Source organism: Martes martes, assembly GCF_963455335.1.
Source record: "Martes martes genome assembly, chromosome: 11".
In the NCBI taxonomy this organism is placed as follows: Eukaryota; Metazoa; Chordata; class Mammalia; order Carnivora; family Mustelidae; genus Martes; species Martes martes.
The window spans coordinates 4,576,141-4,601,051 of NC_137899.1; positions in this window are offsets into that span (position 1 = coordinate 4,576,141).

Sequence of the window (24,911 nt, forward strand, 5' to 3'; positions counted from 1 at the left end):
TTTTCTCTCCTCTCTTCCCCGGAGCCTTAATTGACCCTGTATTATTCTCCTGCTCCCTCATCTTCCATTTCCAATATAGTTCCAGACGGGTAACTCTAAAGCCACTGCGTGAACCTGCCTAACCATAAATACAATTTGACAAACTATTTCCAAGCCGTCCGTAACGTGAGGAAGGAGGCGATCCCGGCTTCTCGTCTCATTGAGCCTCACGCATCCCTTCCGCATAAATGGTCGAGCCCAGTGAAACGATCTCATGTGGCTGAGATTTCACACAATACACACTGTGATCATCGACCTGGGGACCGCTTCTCAGGCTTGCCTGCTCTCTTTTTTGATAGAAAAGTCATGGCCATTACAAGGAGGATGGTGCAGGCCCAGGTCAAAGGACACCGGAACGCGTGCCTCATTTATCCAGTGGAGGGTAGGCTTGTCGGCACCAGTCAGGGGACCCGAAGGTCAGGCCTGGATTTCAAGTGAGTGGAGGAGGGGCGTCCTCGGGGGAAAGCAAGGCACCACACGGTTGTATCACGATTCGGTCCTTGCTGAACATTTTGTAAGACCCATGGGTAATTCCTTCACAAAACACAGAAAATTTAAGAATACACGCCTCCTTCCGTAGGTTGTGAGTGACAGTGGTCCTTTAGCTGGGTCCGAAGAAGCGAAGTTATTTGTACATATTGGAGTAGAAAATAGTTTCTTCTTCCTCCTCCTCCTCCTCCTCTTCTCCTCCCCCTTCTTTGATATCTGAATATGACCAGTTTTATCAGCATGGGGTATAAATGAAGTCACTTTCCTAGGAATTGCTTGAGCTCCCCCCTGCCCTTATTAGCAAGAAGATCCACATTTCCCCGCCGCGGCTGACCTGGTCCAGGGGGCCAGTGTCATGTCCAGGTTCCAAGCAGAGGGATGAAGAATAGGATACCTGGCCAGTCCTCTACATGCCACCGCTTGTGCCTGGACACCAGTTCTGCCCATGCTGAGGGCGGCCGTCACTCTGCACTGGCTCCTGGGCTGCTCTGGGCACTGGCAGGGGCCACGGGGGTGTCCACCTGGGCCCCTTGATCATGCCTCCCTTGGCTCACCTTCCATGTGCGTCCACTGCTCCCAGCATGGCTTGCCTTCATCCCTGGTCTTGGGTAGCAAAGCAGCCGGCGTCAGCTCAGCCCCCCGACCTTCCGCTGAGTCGGCTCCTTTCCCGACAGTGGGGTTAATTAAAACCCCAGCTAGAGAGAGCTAGAAGGGCCCTCATCCCGTCACTCCCAAAGGCCTTGAGCTCTTCACCTAAATGGGGCCACGCTCTCTCTCCAGGGCTCTCGACCCCGATGGATGGGACTATGCTTGAAGTCAAATGAATGTCACACTATATCCTCCTGCATTCTAACAGATTTTGCTCAGAGGACTCATGATTTCACCAAGAGCTTTTCCAAGGTGGATTCCTGCCTCTGCCGCACGAAGTTGGGGTGGAAGCAATTAAATAAATACAATTTAAACATCAGTGAGGTGTTGTTTAAACACTAGTGCCCCATTATACGTAAAAGCAAAATCTTACATTATCGTCCATACCTAAATCTCATAGTATACATGAGGGAAAGGTGGTTGAGAATCTTCCTGGCTTTCCCAGCCCTCCCCGAAGTCCAGCCCTTCTAGAATCTCATCTTATTCTCCCTGTGCAACAGCCTTGTGCTGCTCTAGTGATATTCCCGTGAACTTCACCTGCGCTGGGATGGCAGCCCCTTACCTGGCCACTCACCTGGCTTCTCTGACCATCCTTCACCATCCCCACGCCAGTCTTTCCAAGCGGAGGAGCATAGCACCAGTCCACCTCCGCCCATTCCAGAACCTTCCATGTGGGTAATTTCCCCGTCAGCTGAGCAATTCCTTCCATGCCCTCCATCGCTGGACCTGAAGGAAGACCTTTTGAGAGGACTCCTTGTGGTGGCAGTGGGCAGAACCTACGTAATCTTCCAGGAAAAACTCCAATTATGGCTCTTCTCATTTGGGCGATGGAGGTCACAGGTGAAGTCCGGGTGTGAGATGGGGGACAGGGCTGGACGAAGATGGGGCAGTGTTGTAGGGGAAGCTGGATGATGAGGTAAGACGCGAGATGGGGAAGGTGTCAGGGACAGAACCACAAATGAACGTCCACGTGTCCCCACTGTCAAGGCTGTCAACCCGGCAGTCATGGTGGCCGCACATCATGAGGAGCAGCCTCCAAAGTCAGGCAACGGGATATTACTAGCATCCTGGGCTTTATCCAAACCGTCAGAGCCAAACCCTGCAGAAGGGTGAACAGTTTCTCATGTCCCTTCCATCCACAGCTACTGAAATCCACTCCAGACTTCCAGCACTTGCTCAAATGCCAAGTCCCGGAAGAAGCTGCCAACGGTTCCCTCAACTGGATTTTATATGACCTGACCCCAAGCACCAGTCAGTATGAATGCATTTCGTTTACAAGCTTGGAAGTTATTTGAGAGCAAAGATCGTTCCTTAGTCATTTCCTTTTTTCAGAGTACCAACAAAATGACTTGCCCAGAGGAGGTATTCAAGAGACGTCGCTGGCGGGGTAACCATGTCCCCAACATGGATATTTCCACAACTTGGGCAGTGGGGAGTGGAACTGTCTTAGCTCAGTCAAGAGAATGCTAGAGAGCAGGGGCTTAAACAACAGATATTTATTTCTCACCATTCTGGAGGCTGGACGTCCAAGGTCGAGGTTCCAGAAGGTTTGCTGTTTGCTGAGGGTCTGCTTTCTGGTGCATGGATGGCCACCTTCCTGCTATGTCTTCACATGGCAGAAAGGGAGCCAGGACCCTCCTGGGGGTCTCTTCTACAAAGGCACTGATCCCATTCAGGAGGGCTCCACACTCATGACTTAATCACTTCCCCGGAGCCTCACCTCCTAACACCATGGCATTGGGGGTAAGGATTTCAATGTAGGAATTCTAGGGGTAGGGGTGGGGAGGGAGGGGCACACATTCAGTTCCTGACACATGCCAAAGCAGTCACACGTATGGCGTGGCTAGAATCAGAAGACAGAGAACCGCAAGGACTGGCCAGGGCTTGGGGTGGTGGGAACCACCACACACTCTGGTGGTAACGGAGAGCGGCGCAATTGCTTTGCCAGACCGTCTGGCTGTTCCTCAAATGGGCAAGCACGGTATCGAGACATGAGCCAGGGACGCCACACCTCGGTATGTAGCCGGAGAAAGGAAATCACGTGTGCCACAAAGTCTGTAACACCAATACTTTGCCAAAAGGGGCAATTCACAAGAGCCAAAAGGGACGAAAATCCTACACGCCCGTCCACGGATGGATGGATGAACAAAATGTGCTCTAGTCATGGGATATCTTTTGGCTATAGAAGGAATAAAGCGCCATTACACGCAAAACACGGAGAGCTTCCAAAATATACTGCTAAGTGGAAGAAGCCACGAAAGGCCACGTATCATATGAGTGCACTTTTACAAAACGTGCAGAACTGGTACAGCTGTAGAAACATAATGTGGATGACTGGTTGCTGGGGCGCTGGGAGGGCGTTGCTGGGGGCTGGGGGACGAGGGGGCAGGAGGTATAGTGAGCGCTCCCCAGGAGGTACAAAGTTTCTTTCTGGGGTGATAAAAAGATTGTAAACTTAGATCATGCTGATGGCTGCACCGCTCCGTGGGTATATGCTAAGAACAAACCAACCAAACAAACAAAAAACAAGTATTGAATTGTACAGTTTAAATAAGTGAGTTTTAGGGTATGGAATCCTATCCCGATAAAGCTGTGGCAAATTCCAGAAGAGAAGGGGAGAGAAAGAAAAGAATCATACTTATTTACGGCCCTAGCTACTTGGTGAATCTGTTTCTCGAGACAGGACAGTCCATTTCCTGCAGGTGATAGCCGAGGGCTCCGTTGTTATGGCCGTAAGTGGCAAAGCCCAGGATGTGTCCCCACAGACGTGCCGGGTGAGTGGGGTGGGGGAGGGGCGGGGGGGGGGGAGCTGGGATTTCTCCCGGAAGAGCCCAGATCTGGACAATCGGAAGGGGAGCCCAGATCTGGACAATATGGTGTTTGGAAACACAGACCAGGATGCAGTTCAGCTGAGAGCTGGTCAAGAAGACAGAGACCCAGATGAGAGGCGACACGGCCGCATCAAGCAGAGAGAATGGAAGGTGATCTGAGATCGGAGGGAAAGCACGGGCATCAGGGACCACAGAGGCCTGCAGAAGAAGCCCTCCCCAAATGGAAATGGTGTTGAGTTCTGTCGACACAATATTGTGTCAAGAGGTCTTATTAGGGGGCACCCGGGGGGCTCGGTCATTAAGCGTCTGCCTTCAGCTCAGGTCATGATTCCAGGTCCTGGGATCGAGCCCCGCATCGGGCTCCCTGCTCCCCCTCTCCGGCTCCCTCGTGCTCGTGCTCTGGCTCCTGCTATTTCTCTCTCTGTCAAATAAATAAATAAAATATTTTTAAAGAGGTTTTATTAGATAAGCACACAGCATGCCCTTTGGGTTCTGGCTGGAGATCCTCGTACCCTGGAGAGTCCTCATGGGGGAAGCGGGGGCGGTCAACTGGAGGGACTGGGCAGAATCCACCCTGGTCTCTGCTCAGGTGTCTCCAAGGCCAAAATCGGGGAGTCAGCTGGAGGTTCTGGGGGAGGGGAGGGGGGAAGGATTTGCATTCATCTCACCCCGGTTGTTGGCAGAGTTCAGTTTCTGTGGTTGGAGGTTGGAGGTCCCCTGTCCCTTGATGGCTGTCGGTGGGGCTAGGCTTTGCTCCTCGATGCTGCCCAATTCCTGCTCACAACTTCCAGGTGCGTCCCTGCACAAAGGTCAAGTCCCTTGCCCACGTCAATTCACTCTACTTCCTCTTCTGTGGCATGTCCTGCCTCTGCCCAGAAAATGTGCTCGGCTCTTAAGGGTTGACATGGTTAAATCTGGGGTACTCTCCCTATTTAAGATCACTGATTAGCAGCCACTGTTACGCCCTCCAAGGTCGTTGGGCCTGGTAATGACTCATGGTCAAGGTTCCAGGGATGACTGTTCAGCCGTCTTTGGGGGCGAATCTATTATGACGGGGAGAGGGCATGTGTCTGTGCTGTTGCACATCCCTCAAGATTATATAATTACCATCACAGCTTTTAAAATCCTGCCTCTTAACTCTTCTTACTGCTATCAGTTTAAATTCTTACTCATTCAATGTACGCAAGACCAAAATTCCAAAATAGCACGAGTTAACTCTGCGCGTGTGCGCGCGCACACACACGCACACACATTACTGAACGTTTCCTTTTCTTGGAACTTAATGAATAGTTATAATAATTATAATAATAATGATGAAGAGGCTGTTTCTATTTCTCCAGATTAATTATTTCAATGATTCCAATTTGATGAAAACACTGGACATTCTCCCCAGGAAACACAAAATTTCCTACACAGTTTCTAAGATTCCAACCTACATTATGACCTTCCAACTTAAACTACCTCTGATTCAGACCAAGCATCTCATTTTATAGATAAAAAGAGTCCTGGAGTATGGTACGCCCAAGGGCATGTGCTAATTTACAGCAGTTCAAGCTTAGAGCCCTGGTTCGGCATAGCTTTGCCTATGCCAGGTGGATCGTGCTCCATGAAAGGGTGTCCCAACAAGGTGGACACATAGGGAAAGGGACAGGAGGGTCTTAGCATAAGTAAAGGAGGACAAGGAGAGACAAGGATTGAGAAAAGTACAATCAAAGGCACAAGACAGACCAGGGAAAGTAACAGACGCCGGGTCTATTAGCCAGCTGTCTGCAAAACAGAACCAGTAGGATGTGTATGTTCAGAGGGCGAGATTTATTCTAAGAAACTGGCTCATGTGAATTTAGGGGCTGGCCAGTTTGAAACCAATAGGGAAAATAAGTAAGCGTGTGGCCCAGAGAGGAGCTGGTGTTGCCGCTCAAGTCCGAATACAGTCTGGAGGCACAGCTCTTCTTCCTTCAGGGATCTCAGTGTTGACGCTTCGTGCCTTCAACTGGTTAGGTGAGGCCCACCCACATTTGGAGGGTAATCTTTATGAAAAGTCTCCTGGGTTAAATGCTAATCTCATCTAAAAACAAAACAGAGCAAACACCTTCACATAAGAGCTGAGAGTGGTTTATAACCCTGAAACTGGCCATAATAACTTAGCGAAGGTGGTTCGTGTCATGAATAGTCACATCAAGTAAAGAGGCAGACACTCCATTTCTGTGGTAGGTCTGGGTGATTAACTTAGGTGGAAAGGTCAGATAGCTGAGGCCATAGAGTTATATTTAAATATGGGCTAATTCCAGCCCCAGACAGTCTGCAGGACTGTGGACTGGCCCTTCTCCTTTCCCCAGCTGTCCTCGGCCACACGCTCCTGCCCTATTTCTCTCAGGGTTCCTCACACCTCTGGGTTTGTCTGCTTTCCTGGCTGAGCTGACCTTCAAGGATGTGCTCTTAAGCTTGCTTCTTTACCAGCCTTGGACATGAGTAGACCTTAAACTTAGGACATCTTGACCTCTGATCTTTAATGGACTTCTTCTAGAACTGCATCAAGATGATGAGGATTGTGTAACCTGACCACCCCCACCTTCTCCACCAGCCCCTAAGCCAGCACCAGGTCAGCCCCGGCCTCCAAGCCTTCGCTTCCCTGGGACCCACCCTGGCAGGGGCTGTCGGCTCTTGTCACCTCTCCACGTTTCCAGAAGTCTCTGGTCTGCTTCCCACGAAATCACTGTCAAAGTTGATCCCTTTTAGCTTTGAGGCACAGCTAAACTTGAGACTGTCATTTCTAATGACTGTCCTCAGGTCTGCAGTTAACATAAGAGGATTACAATGTAGAAAGGAACACTTAAAGCCGGTGTCGGCAATTCCCACTCCTGGCTGGGTTCAGCCTCACCCCTGCGGCTCTCACTCAATCCAAACGCTGCCGCTATTTTGCTGGGGCCACGCCTTCATCCTCAGGACGCCCAAAACCTGTCCCCACCTCGGCTCTGCCTCCATAATCACAGAATGGGGGGAAACGGCTGACTTTTCCTCGCCACCGTCACCTGGGCAGAAAATAGATGTGTCCAGGAAAAGAGATGTCTCCCACTATTACCAAATGCTGACTGTCCCCGTTGAAAGCCCCGACACCCCTGGAAAGCTTATCAAATCATTTTGCCTCCGAGGACAGAGTTGGCGCCTGCCCCCAAGACCGATTGAGACCTCCAGAAACGGATCGCCATTTAAAACTAGCTCATTCGTGGGACGCCTGGGTGGCTCAGTTGGTTAAGCCGCTGCCTTCGGCTCAGGTCATGATCCCAGGGTCCTGGGATCGAGTCCCACATCGGGCTCCTTGCTCAGCAGGGAGCCTGCTTCTCTCGCTGCCTCTGCCTGCCTCTCTGCCTACTTGTGTGTACTTGCTCTCTGACAAATAAATAAATAAAATCTTAAAAAAAAAAACAACAAAAAACTAGCTCATGCGTCCCTGACGCAGAGAGAGGAGGTCTGTGGGCTGTGCTTTGTGTGTGCAGGAGAAGCCCAGGGCCTGGGAACGGAGTGACAGGAAACTCCTGCCCCATTGAGGAGGGCCCACGGAGGCTTCCAGGGGCCGGCCCCGGGTGAGTCACCCTGGCAAGCCAGACCCAGGTGGGTGACAGGATCAGAGCTGCTCTGACTCACCGCCCACCCTCTGCGGGCACCCGGCACTTCATGCCCTGCAGAGTGGGCGTATGAAATTGGGCCATGACTAATGGAGAGGCAGCCACCAGCCTTGGTGTCTTGTTTTCCAGAGAAAAGTTGATGTTTTGATTCCACTTTCTTTTTTTTTTTTTTTTTTTTTTTTTTTTTTAGCTCAAGATGCTTCTGGACATGTAAATTGTGTTTGAAAAACCTTACATACACTTTCCAACTGGCCTAGAATGTATTTGAATCGCAAAACAAGAAAAGATGCCAAGGGTCACCTCTCCCTTCGTAATAAGAGTATCCCAAGAACAATTACAAAAGTTTTCCTTGTTAATTTTTCAAAGGAATAGAATTGGATTACTCTGTCATGGGAGCCAGGTCTTAGTGATCAAAACTGATTTCAAGGAGGAAAAACTGAGCTGGGATTTTATCCCTCAGTCTTTTGCTCTTACTCAGGACCCATCAGCAACTGGGATGACCGCTTTGGCACCACTCGGACTAAGTCGGTGGGACGTCGTTGTCCGGGATCGAACGATTAATGCATTTGTTCAAATCTGCTCATTGCTAGGCATCTTTCCACAACGGACATCAAGGAAAAAGACAGCGGTCTTGATTTGGATCCTTCGGGCTCAACTAGTTGTTCTATGAAAGCAGAAACCCGTCTATTTACCAAACATGGTAAACGCTCAAAGAGATTTATTGCATAAATGAATGAGGAATGGCTGATTTTAAGCTGGTACGCAGGGTGACATACACCTCCTTTTTTTGTTCTCTGTCTTACGAAGGAATGCCAAATGACTCCTTAAAGATGGTGAGGGTTTGTAGTCTGTCCGCTGCATGTGTCTCACGTTGCAGGAACCCCTGCCTTCCCTGGGGTGGCGGGGGCGGGGGGTGCTGCAGGGGCGGAGGCTGGTCTCCTTCTCACTCACCTCTTCCCAATTCCATCACTCTTGCCTCCCATGGTCCTCTGGCCTCGACTCTCAACCATTCAAATCTTAATTTCTAAAGCTGACTCATTTTCCGCTTCAAGCTCACATTTTCTTTTCCCCTAAATTTGCATAGATCTTTTCCATTCATTGTTTCACTCATAATTCATGGAATCCTCTTCCAAACACCCAGACGAGTCACCCCTGGGCTGGGAGCATGTTCCGTGCGCATGCCTTCTCTTAGCTCAGATGAGACACGGGGGCAGCTCCCAGGGAGACACGCAGAAGGTCTGACTCACGAACTGTTGGTATTGGAAAGAAAGAAGGTGAATGGCTTCTTTCGCCATCTGTTGGGCAGGGACTCAAAAGGTCAGGAGGATGTGGGTGTGTGAAGGAACGGCCTGAGGAAAGGTGGGGATCAGAGCTGGGCAGGTGTGTCCGGGAGCAGAGAGGACCCAGTGTGGCTGCAGGTGGAAGTGATCTCCCGGAGGGGCCCTGGGATGGGCGTGGTGGTCTGGGTTTGGACTTAATGCCGCGTGTACGTTTTCCGTTTAACGATGGAATGTGAACTTCCACCTCTTGTAGTAAGAACTCACACCTCCTTTGAAAAAGGAATGATTTGTGAGACTTCTGAAGCAGAGATGGGTACGGACAAAGGTGCCACCTCGCCGGCTTCGTGTCGTGACCATTTCTTTCGCAAGGGCGGTGTTGGATAAACTAACGCGCCTTCTTGGAGTTTCAAGCTCTTCCAGGGTGACATGCAAACGCTAACAGGCACTCCATTGGGCAACATGTGGGTGAGAGGGGAAGACGTGTGCGAGAGCCCGCGGAATGCCTGGCTCTGTCCCCGCCCAGCCCCTGCGGGGGACAGGTCCCCGGGCTGTGCCACCCGACACTGAATCGCACCGGGAGAGAACACAAGGCCGAACCCAGATAAGCCAGGAGGAAGGGCCAGATGTCATTTCTGAGGTTTTTTAACTGAGTGGAACTTTTTATGCAGGAAAACAAGGTAAAAATTTCCCAAGGGGTTTCTGCGAGATTTCCAGCACTTCCTAAATTAGCCCTGACCAGTAAAACCACGAGAGCAGACTTCCTGGCAGGGCCTGGTGCTTCCATTTCCAGTCCCAACCGAAAGCAGGAAGCATTGAGACAAGTAATAATTCAGCTCTTCAGTTGGCTTCCAGAATTATCCACATTTGGGTCCCTTGGCATTTGCACCAAAGGTCAGGAGTTATTCTGATTTTATCTGTTCCAGGTTATCGACTCGTTTTTGACCGAACCCATCGCAGACTCTCTGGTAGCCGATAGAGGTATTTTTACGTGTTCCTCATCCGCCCGATGTAGGCTAAGCAGAGCTCCCTCCCAGGGGCAGGAGCTCGGTAAGCCCGAGCTTAGGCACTGTTAACCCGGCAAGAAAATGAAAGAAAATCCCATGCGGTTCCCAACTCTGCCGCTGATTAGCAACACCGCCTGAAGAAAACTGTTTCAATTTATCAAATCTTGGTTTTCTGTTCTATAAAACAAGGAAGGTCCACACTCATGAGGGGGCTACCATAAAAAAATAAAAACAAGTATAGATAAAATAACAAGTATCGGCAAGGCCTGGGAGAAATCAGAATCTTTTCCGTGCTAGTGGGAACGTAAAATGATGCTGCCGCTGTGGAAAACAGCAGGGCGGTTCCTCTAAAAGATTAAATACAGACTTTCCATAGGATCGAGGACTTCCACTTCCAGATCATACTCCAAAGAATTGGAAAGAGAGTCTGAAACGTATATTTACACACTGGGATTCACAATCTCCAAAGGGCAGAAGCAACTCCAATGTTCATCAGGGGATGAACAGATAAACAAATGTGCTCTATACACACAAAGGAAATATGACTCAGCCTTAGAAAGGAAGGACACGGGCACCTGGGTGGCTCAGTCGGTTAAGCGTCTGACCCTTGAATCAACTCAGGTCATGATCTCAGGGTCCTGTGATGGAGCCCTGCCTTGGGCTCTGCGCTCAGCACAGTTTTCTTGTACCTCTCCATCTGCTCCCCATGCTCGTGAGCTCTCTCTCTCTCTCTCTCTCTCTCTCAAATAAATGCATAAAGTCTAAAAAAAAAAAAAAAAAAGGACCTCTTGACACCTGCTACAACATGGATGAACCTTGAGGACTTGGTTAGTGGAATAATCTAGCTGCAGAAAGACAAGCTGATTTCGTCATATGAGGTACTTAGACTAGTAGAGGAGGATGGTGGGTGCTACGGGCAGCACAAGGGGAAAGGGGAGGTAGTATTTAATGGGGACAGGGTTTCAGTTTGGGGAAAAAGTCCTGGAGGTAGTTGGTGGTGACTGTTGCACAACAATGCAAATGTACTCACTCATTTTTTTTTCTTTTTTTTAACGGCGAAGCTCCTTATTTTCCTACACAGTGTTTAACCACGACTGTTCTTCTGTATTGGGAATTCTAGTTATAATTCAGTCTTAGATTCTAGGCAAAGCACATTCATCCATCCTAGGAGGTCACAGCGCATGCCACCTTGCTGGAAATGCGGGCTCTGTCAGTTCAGGACATGAAGCTTCTCAGGGAGGTGTTCCGGGCCCCACGGTCATTCTGGCCTCTGGACCCCCAGCTGCTCTGAGAATGAGCCGCAGGCCAGGAGACCCAGGTCCTCCTCCGTGCTGAGCCCTCCTGGGAGAGCCTGGAGCACAGAGACTTGTCCGGAGAACACAGACAGACAGATCATGACGCCGACAGCAGGCTGGTCTCAGAGGCTTTCTTCAGCTCGTCTCTCGTATTGTGCTCCCTTTCTCCCTTTCTTTTTCTGGTCTGCTTGGCTTTATCTGAATGATTCTGCCTCCTGCAATGCTTTGATCACAGATCAACAGGTGGCGTGGGGAATGTTTCCCCTTTAACAAACAGATTTACTTAGGTTGGCAGAGGGCGGAGGACAAGGCTCTGAGCGGGATCGGGACCCCCGGAGGATGGGCGGATGTGGTCCTGGTGAAGGAAGGGGCAGTCCCGGGAAAGGCATCACCCTTGTGAAGAAAGACTCGAGATTATAGAATTGCCAGATCACTGAGGCTCAAGCATGACTTTACTTCCTTTTGGAAAACATTAAATCCTTTGAGGCTGGCAGAGTCATAGACATTTAGAAACGTGTGGAAATTGTCCATTGTGTCATTTGACTTTGACTTTTTTTCTTTCACTTTGAATTATCAGCTAAGCCTCTACTGTGTGTTATGGTACTATGAGATGGGAGAGAGGTACCTCTTTGGAAAGCCTGTAAATCATCACTGTGAGTCGGTCACGAGTAGCAATGCCAGCCAAACCCTCTGATGGGGGCAGAGATGACCAGATGTCCTGAAATCATTTGGAACACCTTTGCTGACATCCTCCCGCATGAAGGAATGGGCATGGTGATGTGGCTGATGCCTGGGGGACTGTTAGGAGCCAGGGTAGGCGGCCATTTCAAGAACCCCAGCGCGCCCCCCCTCCTGTGTTCCCACCTGTGCCCCACATCACAATGGGCAGGAAAGGTCTGTGATCAGCAGGATAATGGGATGGTCGGAAGCTTCCGAGTTCAAGTTCTAAAAGATGCTGACTTTCCTTCCTCCTCCGGCCCCTTTCATCGCCCCCTTCTCCCCCAGCCCCAGAAAAGCAAGCTGCCATGTCATGAGCCACCTGGTGATGGATGGAAGCCTCTTGCCACCAGCCACATGCAGGGGAAGTCCATGTTCCCACCCGGCTGACAACTCCCCTGCAGTTTCAAGCCTCCCTTGGTTGTCTGCCCAGTTTGGGGAGAGCCGTTACACACCAGAATCATAACTAATACAATCCCCACCAGTGCTTTTCTGAATAGCTCTGGCACCCCCCAGGGTGTACCAGCTTTGTGGGTCTCAGTCACAACAGCCTTTGACTCCTGTGGGTCTGCTCCATAAAGTCATCACAAGTCCAAGTCCATACCTCCTTCCGCAGTGTCCTGAGGACCCCTGCCTCTTTCCTTAACTCCCCAGTTCTGACCTTTGTTCTGTGATCAGAAGAATTAAGGACACCTGCAGGTGGGGACTTGGGTCTCTGCTTCTGGCACGATGATGCGTTTTCCTTTCCTCCATCTCAGTGGCCTGTGACAAGTGAGTGAAGTGTGGAGAGAGTAGACTTCAGGGCCACATAGACATGAGTGCAAACTCTAGCCCTAGTCACTTAATGGAGTTGCAGCTTCTCTGTGAAGCTCTGTTTCCTTATCTGTAAAAGGAGAGAAGAATAACCTGCAGGGTCATCGTGGGTGAAAAAGATGACGGGGGAGAGTCCTGAATGTGAAAGGGGTGATGTTAGAGGCTTACTGATGCATAATGAACTTCTCTAAAATTAGTGGCTTTAGACAACCTCATGGGTGTGGGGGGGAGTGACTGGAGAACCGGCTGGACTCTGCTTTCTGGGCCGGGTGTCCTCAGCTCGGCTGTGTAGCTTCATCGAGTTGCAAGGTCAGCGGAGCTGGGGGTCACATGTCTGGCAGTGGGTGTTGGCCTTGGTTTTTCTCCGTGTGACCGTACAGTCTCCGGAGGATGAGCCAGGCATTCTGACTCGGTGGTCTCCGAGCAGAGTTTCAAGAGGTCACAGCAAAAATCACAAGGTCTCCCAGGTCTTAGCTTCTGGAGTTTGCAAAATGCCACTTCCGATCATCTCACTATCGGTTACGATCACGGTCCATCCCGGGATGCTCCCACTTCCAGAGGTGGGAAACAGATGCCTCAGAGTCACATTGCAAGGGGACACACACACACACACACACACACACATACACACACTTCTTTAGGAGGAATCCGTGCCTGTGTTTTGCAATCCACCACGAGCATGCAGTAAGCTGTGTCTGTATCATTTTTTCCCCTTGAGGTTACCAGAGTGGCCATCAGAACACAGCTCGGGAGCCTGCATGACCTCAGCTTACATCCCCACTCGGAAGAGCTATCTGTGCAATCTCAAGACGGTTACTGAGCCCCTCTGAGGTTTACTGTTTCTGAAACTTCTTTCACGCCTCCACACGTGGGACTGCTTTCTTCAGCTCTTGGACTCTCCCCTCTGGTACCCTCTGTTCTCACGTACAGTCTTCAAAATGAAAATAGAACAGGGCGAGATTGGCCACATCCATGAATGGCTCCTGAATCTCTGACCCAGAGCCCCGCAAGCTTCCCACAGCGGTGACCCTCCATGAGGAGCCCTGTATGTCATATCAGCCTCAAGGCCATGAGGAATGGCTCCAGGAGGACCATGTCCCCACACGGAAGGGAGCACGGGGAATAAGCCCCTTTCTGAGTTTGGGTTCTCCAGCCTAGACCCAAAACCTCATTCTTACCTCTGTGAGGAGAAGAGGAATAGCGTTCAGCAAGGAGAAACTAGTACAGAACACAAACCCAGAGTGAAACAACAGAAAGTCAGCGGGACGGCAGGCAATGAGTGTTTACATTGTATCTTGCTTCCTAATGCTCACCAGAAACAAAACAGCTCAACCGATATCCCTGGACATGAGCTATCCAAAAGCATTCCCACCCACCCCAGGGACAAAAGGGGGTGAAGGAAAACTCCGAAGTACTTGGAAGCATCCCTCCCCTGGGGACCACCTCCCAAGTTTCAGGCAGAGGAACTTCTCATTCACTCACTCCACAGTCTTAGAGAGCGCCTATCACATCCGAGACCCCATCCTATTTGGGTATTGCTGTCAGTGATGGGCCTCTGTGCTGCCTGTATGATTGTCCACGAACATCAGCCGGCCTGTCTGACCATGCGTGCAGCTGTCTGCCATGTATCCCTGAGGAGGAAAGCACCCAGGGCTTCCTGTCCCATCCCCCTCCACCCACTCAGGCCCTTGGGGCTCAGCTGGGGGACACCCAGTCTAGCACTACCTGCTCCAGTTCACCCTGCCTTCTTTTGGATCCTCAAAGAGGCCTCTCTCCCTCTGCCTCGGGAACTTAGAGCCTCTGTTCCTTCTATTGGGGGCATTGTCCCCTCTTCTCACTGCGTTAACTCTCACTGATCTATTCTCTGTGCAAAGCTCCCTTCCTCGGGAGGTCTGGCAGACTCCAGGCCACATAAAGTTCCTTTGTTTTGTGCTCTCATGTAAGTCATTTTTCTTGGTAGCATTCTCAGCGTAATTATGCAATCATTTATGTGATGTTTAGATCAATCTTCATCTGCTTTATGAGGCTCTATGCTCTTTGAGAATAGGAACTGGGTGGTCTCGTCTCAACTTCCTATCGCCAGCATCTGGCATTGTCCTTGGCACTCACTAATTACCTGATGAATAAGTGAACGAATAAATCTCCCTTTGTGGTCTACAGAGACATCCCCTGAGCCTCCCCTGCAGGTGGCAAAATGGGGTCCCAAGACAAGACTTCACCTCGGAGTAATGCCCCTTCCTGGGAGGCTTGGGCCCATCTTTGACCCCCTTTTCCTTTTGTGGCTTTAACCTGGAGCGCATAACTTTGCCTCTGTTCCAGGAGTCCCTCCTGTGGTGTCTCCCAGGAAGGCCAGGGAACGCTCATCCAAACCCTGTGCTGGCTGCCTCTGATGTCCCCCAGTGCCAGGTTCAGTGTCATCCACTTCTTGCTACAGTTTGGAGACAGAGAGCACACACAAGGCTTTGCATCAGGCAGCACTTCCACGTTGGGGTTATTGACTATTTTCAAAGGCATCTGGTGGCAATGAATGCACCGAGGACACAAGGGAAAAACAAGAGTGCAAAGCTGTGTCTGAGGCAGGAGAGTTTCCTGGTAAGGATGCACCCCCTTCCAGGAGACCCACAGACCAGTTACGACTTCCTGTCGGCTGCTCTTCCAGACAGTCTGATCAGTCTGCCTGCAGGGCCCTGGCTTTCGAGGGGAACTTGATTCTCGCATCTGAGGGCCTAGATCAAGCGTGCTGCTGGCTGGGTTTGCTTTTATCATACACATTCTTACAACGTCTTCATTTTGGCCTAAGTGAAACCGAATGCTGTCAAAGGCTTGCACAGGACAAATGCCACTGCCCCTACTCACCCCAACTGCTCTGGACCTCGGGGCCCAGGCTCTCAGCTGTGGGGGTTGCAGGCAAGTGTCCCTGCTCCTCTGGGGGATTTCTAAATGTGAACAACAGACCAGTGCTGTAGACACCCACAAAACCGGGCTCTGATTCCGCCAGGAGCTGTTGCTATGGAAAGTGAATGGGTTGAGGTGGCAGCATGGGAGAGGAAATCATGGGGAGGAAATTTTCTCCCCACACGCTTGATAAAACTGCGTCAACCTCAAAATAGAAAAGATGGGGCAAGAGCTCAGCCTGCCAGAAGGGTAGACGGCCAGCAGGTGGCAGTGGTGACTGGGTTCTCGCACCTGCAAGTCCTGACCCTGTGGACAAACCTCACAGGACTGGTGGGGAAACCGAGGCCCGGCACTGGATGAGTGCCAAGGCCAGCCGGTGAGCAGGGCTGCAGTCTGTGTCCCTCCTTCTCTGGGGCGGGGCTGTCATGGGTGACTGAGCTCCCCGTGGCCGTAGCGAGCCTGTCTCACTCCTGCAGCGGGTGGGGAGGCCTGGGGCCCCATAGGACCTTGGGCACTCCTGCTCAAGGCGGGGGCGGGTGGGCCAGGAAGAGGGGGCACTGTTCAAAGAGAGGTGACATTTGGGTCCTGTTTGAAGTCAGTGTGACTAACACCTGCTTGCTGGGGAGGAAGGTGAGGTTCTTCCAGGCAGAGAAGCAGCCTATGGCGGAAGCCTCCGTGGTGGCAGGTGCATGAGGAGGGAGGGCAAGTGAGAAGTAGACATGGGGCTGTCTGTGCAGGGCCAGCTCAGCGACAGGTGGCCAGCTGCGGCCATCTGCACGTGCGCCCACAGGACAGGGCGGCAGCTCCAGGCTGTCTACACATGGGTCATCAGGCTGGGCTGCGTGGGGAGGTCAGGGCCCCCTCCTGTGTAGGGGGGGCAGGATGGAGCCCACAACCATGGACAGAAGGCAGGGACAGACAGAGGGACCTGGGACAGCCGGCCCACCCTCCTGACCCCCAGGTCTAAGCCAGGGACCCTCCGCTCTCCCCCACCACACTCCGTGATATCTCTCCCCTTACACTAGTGCCACCATTAGCTGTCTGTCCCCTGCATCGCACCGCAAACACCGGAACCCGCCAGAAATGTGTTGCAGTTTGTGTTTCTGGGTTCAGGACCATGTCCTCCCTGTGGGAACCCGGCCTCCAGCGTGGGTGAAGAGCACAGAGATGTAGAGTTGAGGAGCTCAGAGTGCCCAGGGTGGCCCACGGGTGCCCGGGTCCACGACTGCATGGTAGAAGGCCGACGGGAGGGGCCGTGAGAGCAGCCGCCGGGCCGCGGGGACCTTTGCACCCCAAAAGAGGGAGGTCCCGGGGCACATTGTGCCTCCCAGAAGGGCTCAGGGACCCGGCTGGAGCTCAGGAGAAGCCTGGCCACAAGCCCTGGGGTGCCCGGTGGAAGCCGAGATCAGGAATGGGAGGGATCAGCTGCTCCCATCACGCGCCCCCATCAGACCCATGGAGCCGCACCCTGAGGCCGACCCTGCTTTGAGCACTGGGGTACACCTGGGGCACCCTGGACCCAATCTGCCTGGGAGGTCACGTTCTATGGAGAGCAGGTGGACATGGACAGAAGAGCAGTCACTGAGGAAGTAAACACAACCCTTCTCTCTGCCCCAGACTCGGAGAGGCCGGAGGGACAGAGGGCTGGTGCCCCCCCAGGTGCTCGCCTCTTTGAGGGACCATCTCTAACGAAGAGATGTTCGAGTAAGCCTGAGTGACAGAGCCCCCATTCCAGGCACCGGGAACAGCAGCGAGGAGCCCTTGGGCTGGGGGCTGAAGGCAAGGCTGTGGGAGCCAGCAGGGACCTCGGCTGGGGCTCCTGGACCGGCTGGGGCTGCAGGGTACACTCTGAGAATGGGGCGGCCGAGGGTTTTAGGTGGGTCTGACGCAACTACACGACCGAGGGTTGTGTCTGGCCCCCACTTTGCTCGCTGTGTGGAGAAGTGATTGCAGGGCCAAAATGGGAGCGGGGGAACCAGGTAGAAGGCCCCAGTCGTGGTCCAGGGAGAGAGGCCCGGGGTTTGCAGCAGCGGGGGCGAAACGAAGGCTTGGATCGTTGCTGGAAGTGAGGGTCAGGCTGTGAGAACCCACTGGTGGATTAGATGAGCGGGAGCGGGGGACGGGCGGTAAAAGGGGAACTGTCCTGAAAGGCCCAGGAAAGATCAAGTGCACGGTGTCGGCGCCATGCAGCTGGAGATGGCCCCATGATGTCATCCAAGACCTTTGGCAGCTCAGGCTGAGGTTTCTGGCAAAAGCCACGTTTCGGTTCATGGAAGGTTGAGTGGGAAGTGTGGACGTACAGCAAGGGCTCCCGGGTCACCGGTACGTGGGCAACCCCACCCAGTTCCCGCCCGGTCCCCACCCAGTCCCCATCCAGTCCCCACCCAGTCCCCTGCACAGACGGCTCCTTCCCCAGGGACGCACGGACGGAGAAAGCCCCTCTGTTTTCCACCTGCCGGCAGTCTCTCCCCACTGGAGCCATGAGTTCTTTCTTGATGTCCCCGGCACTAATGAAAGCCACCCCTCCCCTCTCTTTACTAACGCCACCAACATGTCCTGGGTCCTTCCTGACAGTCGCAGGTGGAATGAGGCCCCCAGGGACCATACAACCCCTGTCTTGCTGGATCAGAAGCTGCTCTCTTTTCCGTCTTCAGGACGAGAGACATGGCCGGACAGATAGCAGCTCCTCCTGCCGCTGATCCTGTGGCCGTAACCAGAGCCGAGGTGTGCCTCCTCGATAGGCAACTGTCTGAACTTGACAGTCTATTTTTCAGAAGACACTGTCCTCTTAAAGGGCTAGCGTCTATTTCTCAGGAACCCAATGTGTTTGGATACAGGTCCAGAATCTTAGAAAGGACTTTTAAACAGAAATTTGAGGTGGTTTCCTAAGAAAAGAGCAAGGTGGGGAAAGCGAAGACGTAAAAGCAAGGTCATTGTTTCCGGATCAATAACATATGGCTGAGACAACAGAACCCTTGATACATTGTTGCATTTTTAGCTATCATCCCTAACTATAAGATAGTTAGAAAGTAACAGGCCTGCCTTTCACCAATGAAGAAACTGTTTGTGGACTCAGCTTACAAATGGCAGATTTCGGGGTGGGGGGGTGTTGTTGGCAATGTGACATGGATCAGCCAGTGTGGAACCCCGGAACGGGGCTGGCGGACCCGAAGGGAACATGTACGTTCATGAAAACCTGCTGGAAAGACCGTTAGCTGTTACCCTCGGGGGATGTAGGCTTCGAAAATCTCTCCTGCGAAGGGGGACTGCTGTCGCGTGAAGTATTTCCAGTGAGACCACGGGCCGGGAGGCCAGACTCAAAAAAGGGGCGCTTCTCCAGGTCTGTGTGCTCCGCACCAGGAAAGTCATCATCTCGGGGTGTGTCAGCATTGGGGTTTTGCAGGTGCCCACAGCTCACGGCGGGACCCACCAGGCCACCGCGCAGTCTCTTCCGTCATTCCCTCGGTCTCCCTGCAATGCCCCCTGCTGCGTAGACATTCTGTGATTCCTCTCAGGTCAGCTCAGTCCTTTCCACACATTGTTCTCTGCACACTGACTGTGGACAGACCCCGAGGGAGGGGTGGCAGGGTGATGGGGAGGGTAAGGACTTTGCACAAAGGATGCCCCGGGGGTAAGGGGCGCTGCTGCCTGGAGACGGTCACGCCCTCCTCCTAGTAACAAGAGATATTTCCAGAAGTAATTATGTCAGTCACACTTCACACCGAAGAAGCAAATAAATGAAATGATTCTCAGCAGAGTGCAGGGGGTTGGTCTTGGTCTCAAGGCCTTGCCTGATGGCTGTGTGTCCCGACACCACCCTGCATTCCCGTGACTGTGGTGCACAGATCAACGGTTGGCCTTGCGAGGTTCTTGTACTTGGCACCCGTCACCTTATGTTGTTTCCACGGCACCCAGTGAAATACATACCTTTGGGATAACACATGTCCAGATGTGAGCCGATGCTCAGAGACATGAAGTCACTGGCCCGGAGTCACACAGAACATGGTGAAGCTGGGGTTGGGATCTTCGTGCCTGCAGAACACGTCCTAACCGTTGTCCATTCTGCCGATCAACAGGGAACCTGACCTCCCTGTTCCTAGGAAATGCACCTGACCACCCAGACACTGAGCTCCCAGGGGTCGAAGGGACCATTGCTTTTGGCTGAATTCTGCTGTCAGCAAGTGATTTCGTGGTCTGAGACCCAGGTCAAGTCAGAATGTATGCAAACTCAGAGAGGAACTATGCAGGTCTCCCCTATCTCTGTGGTGTCTGCTTTGCACTGTGTGCCCGGCACAAGCCAACGAAGACACTTGGTGGCTTGGCCAAGCAGCACTTGTATCCAGCTGCACCCAGAACTCTCTTACCCAAGACCACTGGTGGCACTACTGTTCTCGAACTCTGGAAGACAGCATGGCCAGCGAGGGGTGGCACCTGGGGAGACCCCCTCCAGCCAGAGACGCGTTCTGATTCTCCTTTGGATGGGCGGGGCAAGGTGCCTCACCCCCGGGACTCAGTTTACCCTCTGTAAAATGTCCTAATAAATACCTGGCTGTCTTCTTTCAGAAGCTGGGATCGAATGAGAAGTTACTAAGTTACCTGCCAGATGCAGAACGAATATTTTTTTTAAAAGATTTTATTTATTTATTTGAGAGAGAGGCAATGAGAGAGAGCATGAGCGAGGAGAAGGTCAGAGGGAGAAGCAGACTCCCCATGGAGCTGGGAGCCTGATGCGGGACTCGATCCCAGGACTCCAGGATCATGACCTGAGCCGAAGGCAGTCGTCCAACCAACTGAGCCACCCAGGCGTCCCCAGAACGAATATTTGTAATCATGCCACCTCACAGGGTGTATCAGGGATCAAGAGAGCCTGTGGATTGTAAACACTTACATTGTGAAGGGGGAGACCAATACTGTGAATTGTGTTCAACCGCAGACAGCAATTAAAAAAAAAAAAACTTATCTAATTGATTTTTTTTTTGAGTACCATTAATGAGTTTGGGCACTGAAATAGCTCAGTGTTTTTTTAAAATGCTAGAATATGCTATTTCACAATGTTAAATAATGACTGGTATTAATATTTATAAAAGAAAATTACAAACCTAAGTAATGGTATCCAGTTGAGGAGGACTATAATTAATAAAGTGAATACTTATTCATGCAGTGCCTGTGTGTGGAATCTAGAAGGCCAGCCATGTGTGTAGGATGGAGAAGAAATGAGCGGTCTGCAGTGAAGGCGGACGTGAATGTGCTCGTTGCCCCCGCTCCCCATGTGTCCCCCTTCTACCATGGATTCATGTGCACCCCTCGCTAATGTAGTCAATAAAAGGGTAGCCTGACCTCTCTTTCATTCACATGACAAGCATGATTGAGTAGGCACCATGTGGGAAACTCTGCTTGGTATTGATGACTTTATATTTTTATTTTATTTATTTACTTGAGAGGGAGAGAGAGAGAGAGCGAGCGCGCACAGGGGGAGGGACGGGGAGAGAAGGGGAAGCAGACTCCCCACTGAGCAGGGAGCCCAATGCAGGGGCTTGGTCCCAGGACCCCAAGATCACGACCTGGGCCGAAGGCAGACACTTACCTGACTGAGCCACCCCGGTGTCCCTGATGACTTTTTTTTTTTTTTTTTAATGACTTAGCCCATGTCCTCTATTAACAGTATGCACGATGTGGACACATGGAGTCCATATGCTTCCACAACAATCACTCTAATGCCCATGACCGCCACTGGAAGGGGGGGAGGGCATCTAAGGTGGGTCCTTAGCACTCAACTCCTCATTCCAGTAGCCCGGTTGGTGGGCCGCCTTCACTTCAGGACAGACTGCGGGGAATGCAGCCACACTCAGAGAAAGATGTGAAGTTGGCACGGTTTGCTCCAGACCCCCTTCCGCCAAGGGGACAAGGTGGGACCCGGGGTCCCCCCACAGCGGGACTCACTGTAACGTACGTGTTCTGTGCTCTCAGCGACAGTGAGCTGCCATCACCCACCCCCATGGGCCAGGGACGCTTCCCAGGCTGAGGAAAGCGAAGACCAGGACGAGGTGGGTGCAGTTTGCTGTCCCCAAGAGAGATGTGCCTGCCTCCAGCTTTCTGCATCTCTCTCCTTTCTGCCTTCCCTCCCCCTCTCGGCCCACGCCTGCTGTCTTGCTGGTCCACCCCTGCTCCTGCGTTGATCATACTCTCCAGGCTGCCGTTCCGAGTAGTTTGGGGGGCGATTTCACAGGCTCATGTCCTGGGGAGGATACATTTGGGATATGGTAGAAAAGCCAGTAACCACTGAGAGGTGCATGCCTGTCTGGCTTCCCATGTCCCGGGACCCAGTGGGAGGAAAAACAGTCCGTGTGCCTGCTGCTGACTCTCGGAGGAGAGCATGGAGGGTTCCAGTACTTCTAGCTTGCAGCAAGGGCTCTTGCGAGTGGGCGGGTGATGACAAGATTAAGAGAGCTGGTGATGTCTTGAAGGGGACACTGTACCGGTGGAGATAGACACGTGCATGAAGAGAAGGTACCAATCAGAGGAAGGAGGGCGAGGATAGAGGGTGCAGAGTGGGCCCGTGAGGCCGGGCTGGAACGGAGACTTCCTGGAGCCCAGCTCAGAGGGAGGCCAAGGTGGGCTGAGCCCCACCCCGATCTGTGGCTCAGGAATGACAAGGAAGTGCAGGCGACCAAGGGTGACAGCAAATGGGACTCAAGGTGGGTGTGGAAGAAACGAGGCTGGGGAAGGCAGGCGCTGAGCCCCAGTGCACCTGGGCCCCTCGGGCTGAGCGCCTCCATTGCTAATCCAGGGACTTTCCCAATGCTCAGAGAGCCAGCACCGTCATGGTGGCAGTGACAGCAAGAGGTCTCTGTCTGGGGTCCCTGCACAGGCTCTGGCCGGCTGGGCTCAGCTGGGCAGGTGCTCTGAGCCTGACTGGAAACAGCAGCTTGATGGAGGGGGAGGGCAGAGAAGGGAGGGCACCAGGGAATCCGCCTGGGCCACTGGGAGGAGTGGGGATCACCCCCCACCCCAGCACCCCTCCCTCCTTCCCTCCGGTTCCAGCCCAGTGCTTATCTCTAAATCAAGCATGCATGAGGCCAGGATACACATCTTCTGGGGCCTCCAGAGAGTTGGAAACCACATCCGTACCTTGGCTTCTACATGAGGGGAACTGCCCAGCCCTGGAGGACGCCTGGTCTCCACCACCTGCCTCCACTTCCTCCCAGCAGCCTCTGCTTAACACGGCAGGATCTGGGCTCTCCTCCTGGCTCGAGAGCTCAGCCCGTCTGCTATTCTTGGCTTGTCCACATGTGCCTGCTTTGTCCCCCCTCATTCCTTGTCCTTGTTCCTCAATGTTTCAGAGGCTACACGAATTCAGCACCACCCCGCACCCCAATGCCACATACACAACCAGACATTTGGTCTACACAGAATGCAGAGCACAGCGCTGACACACTCTCTGTACCAGGAGCCGGGGGCTCTTCCTGTGCCTGGTCTCAACTGGGCTCATTCCTCCTTCTAGCACATCCCTTCTGTCTGTCCTGCACACAGGCTGCCCTCCTTTGGCAGCATCAAACCCAGAAAGGGCTTTAGAGAGTGAATCTGCTCACTCCTGATTCCTGGGGAATCGGGGGAATGAGGAGTGGGTCATCAGACCCCAGTGGCTTGGGGAGACTCCCCAGAAACCATGCTCTAGGACGTGGCCTCAGTTTCCCCATCCATAAACAGGGAACTCTACTAGGTGTGGCAGATGAAGTGATGAGATTATCATTTTTCCTGGTTCACAGCAGGCCAGGAAGTCAACAAAGGCAACGTGAGCTACTTTACTAACTCAGGACATGGCCTCGCTGGATTGGGTCAGGGGAGGGAGTTGCTCACCTCCTGTTGCCAGTTAGAGGCCAAGGTCAGGCAGAGCCTTCATCCTCAAGTCCAAGGAGACCTGGCGAGCACCCTGGGGAAGGCGATCGGTGGGTGCACAAGTGAGGAGGGCCACAGAGCACGGGCCACAGAGCACGGACTGGCAGATGCTCAGCTACCAGAATTCGGTAGAAGAGGGAAGGGACGTGCCATCAAGTAGCCAAGGTGCTTGTCAGGGTGATGTGTCTCCTGGAAAGACACTCTGGTCCACTGTGGCCCAGGTGTCTGAACAGCAGCCACAACCCCATGCTCTCTGGGGTCTCCCAAGCTCCTCTCAGCGCAAAGGGGAGCTGGGGAGCTGGGCCGGTCACTGAGGAGTGCCCCATGGCACGTGGCTCGGATGTGTCATCTTTGCCACAAAGAGAGTAGGGGAGGACCTTGCCTATCACCAGATGGGTGATGGATGTGCCTCTCCCCCTATATCTTTTTCCCTTAAGGCTTGTCTTTTCTCACATATTAGGAGTCACAAAATTCCCCCTATCTTTCCCTGTGGTTCCCCAATTTTCCCCTGGGCCCCTCTGAGATCATCTGTCACAGGCACTGCGTAAAGGTTGGCTCAGAGCAGCAACGGCATCAGTCGCACTTATGCGAACATCTCAGCCCCTCCATGACCTTCTAATAACCTCAAACACAGCTTCCTGCCATTTTAGACCCTGGCACATACCTCCTGGGGTCTTGCTAACAGCAGTTAGAATGAAGAGACGTGGTCATGTGTCCTTTCATTGCTAGAACAGCGACCAAGTTCTGGGTGAGCAAATACTCCACAATTCCCCCATCTGAACGGGACCTGCAGGGCAGGATGGAAAGAGCCATGTGTCCTCATAACTCAGGGCCATCTCACTCAATGAGGGACCCAGTTGCTGAAACGGGATTGAGCAGCTGTGACTATCGGGACGTCGGAAGCAAGGGGCCTCGTCTGCAGGGCAGGGGACGTACAGTTTGGGATGGACATCCTGCCGGGTGCTGGCTCCTGTTCTCGGGGGGCTGGGCAAGACAGGGGAGCAGGCAGGAGGGTAGTTGCAGCCAGCTCTCATGGGGCTTCATGGCTCTGTCAGATTTGAGCCTCCATCCTGGAGGAGGAAGGCCTGGGGAGACATGGCAATGTTCAAACAAGGGAAGACAAAGTTTGAGCTGCACTTTAGAAAGACCGATGGACCCAGGGACACCTTGGGGGACCTCAACTGGTTAGGTGTCCACATCTTGGTTTCATCTCGGGTCATGATATCTTGGGTCATGAGATCGAGTCCCACTTTGGGCTCCATGCTCAACATAGAGTCTGCATGAGATTCTCGCTCTCCCTCTGTCCCTCCCCCTGCTGGCTCACTGACTCTCTCTCTCACCCCAAAGGCAGAACAAAAACCAGGGAAGAGGTTGCTGAAAG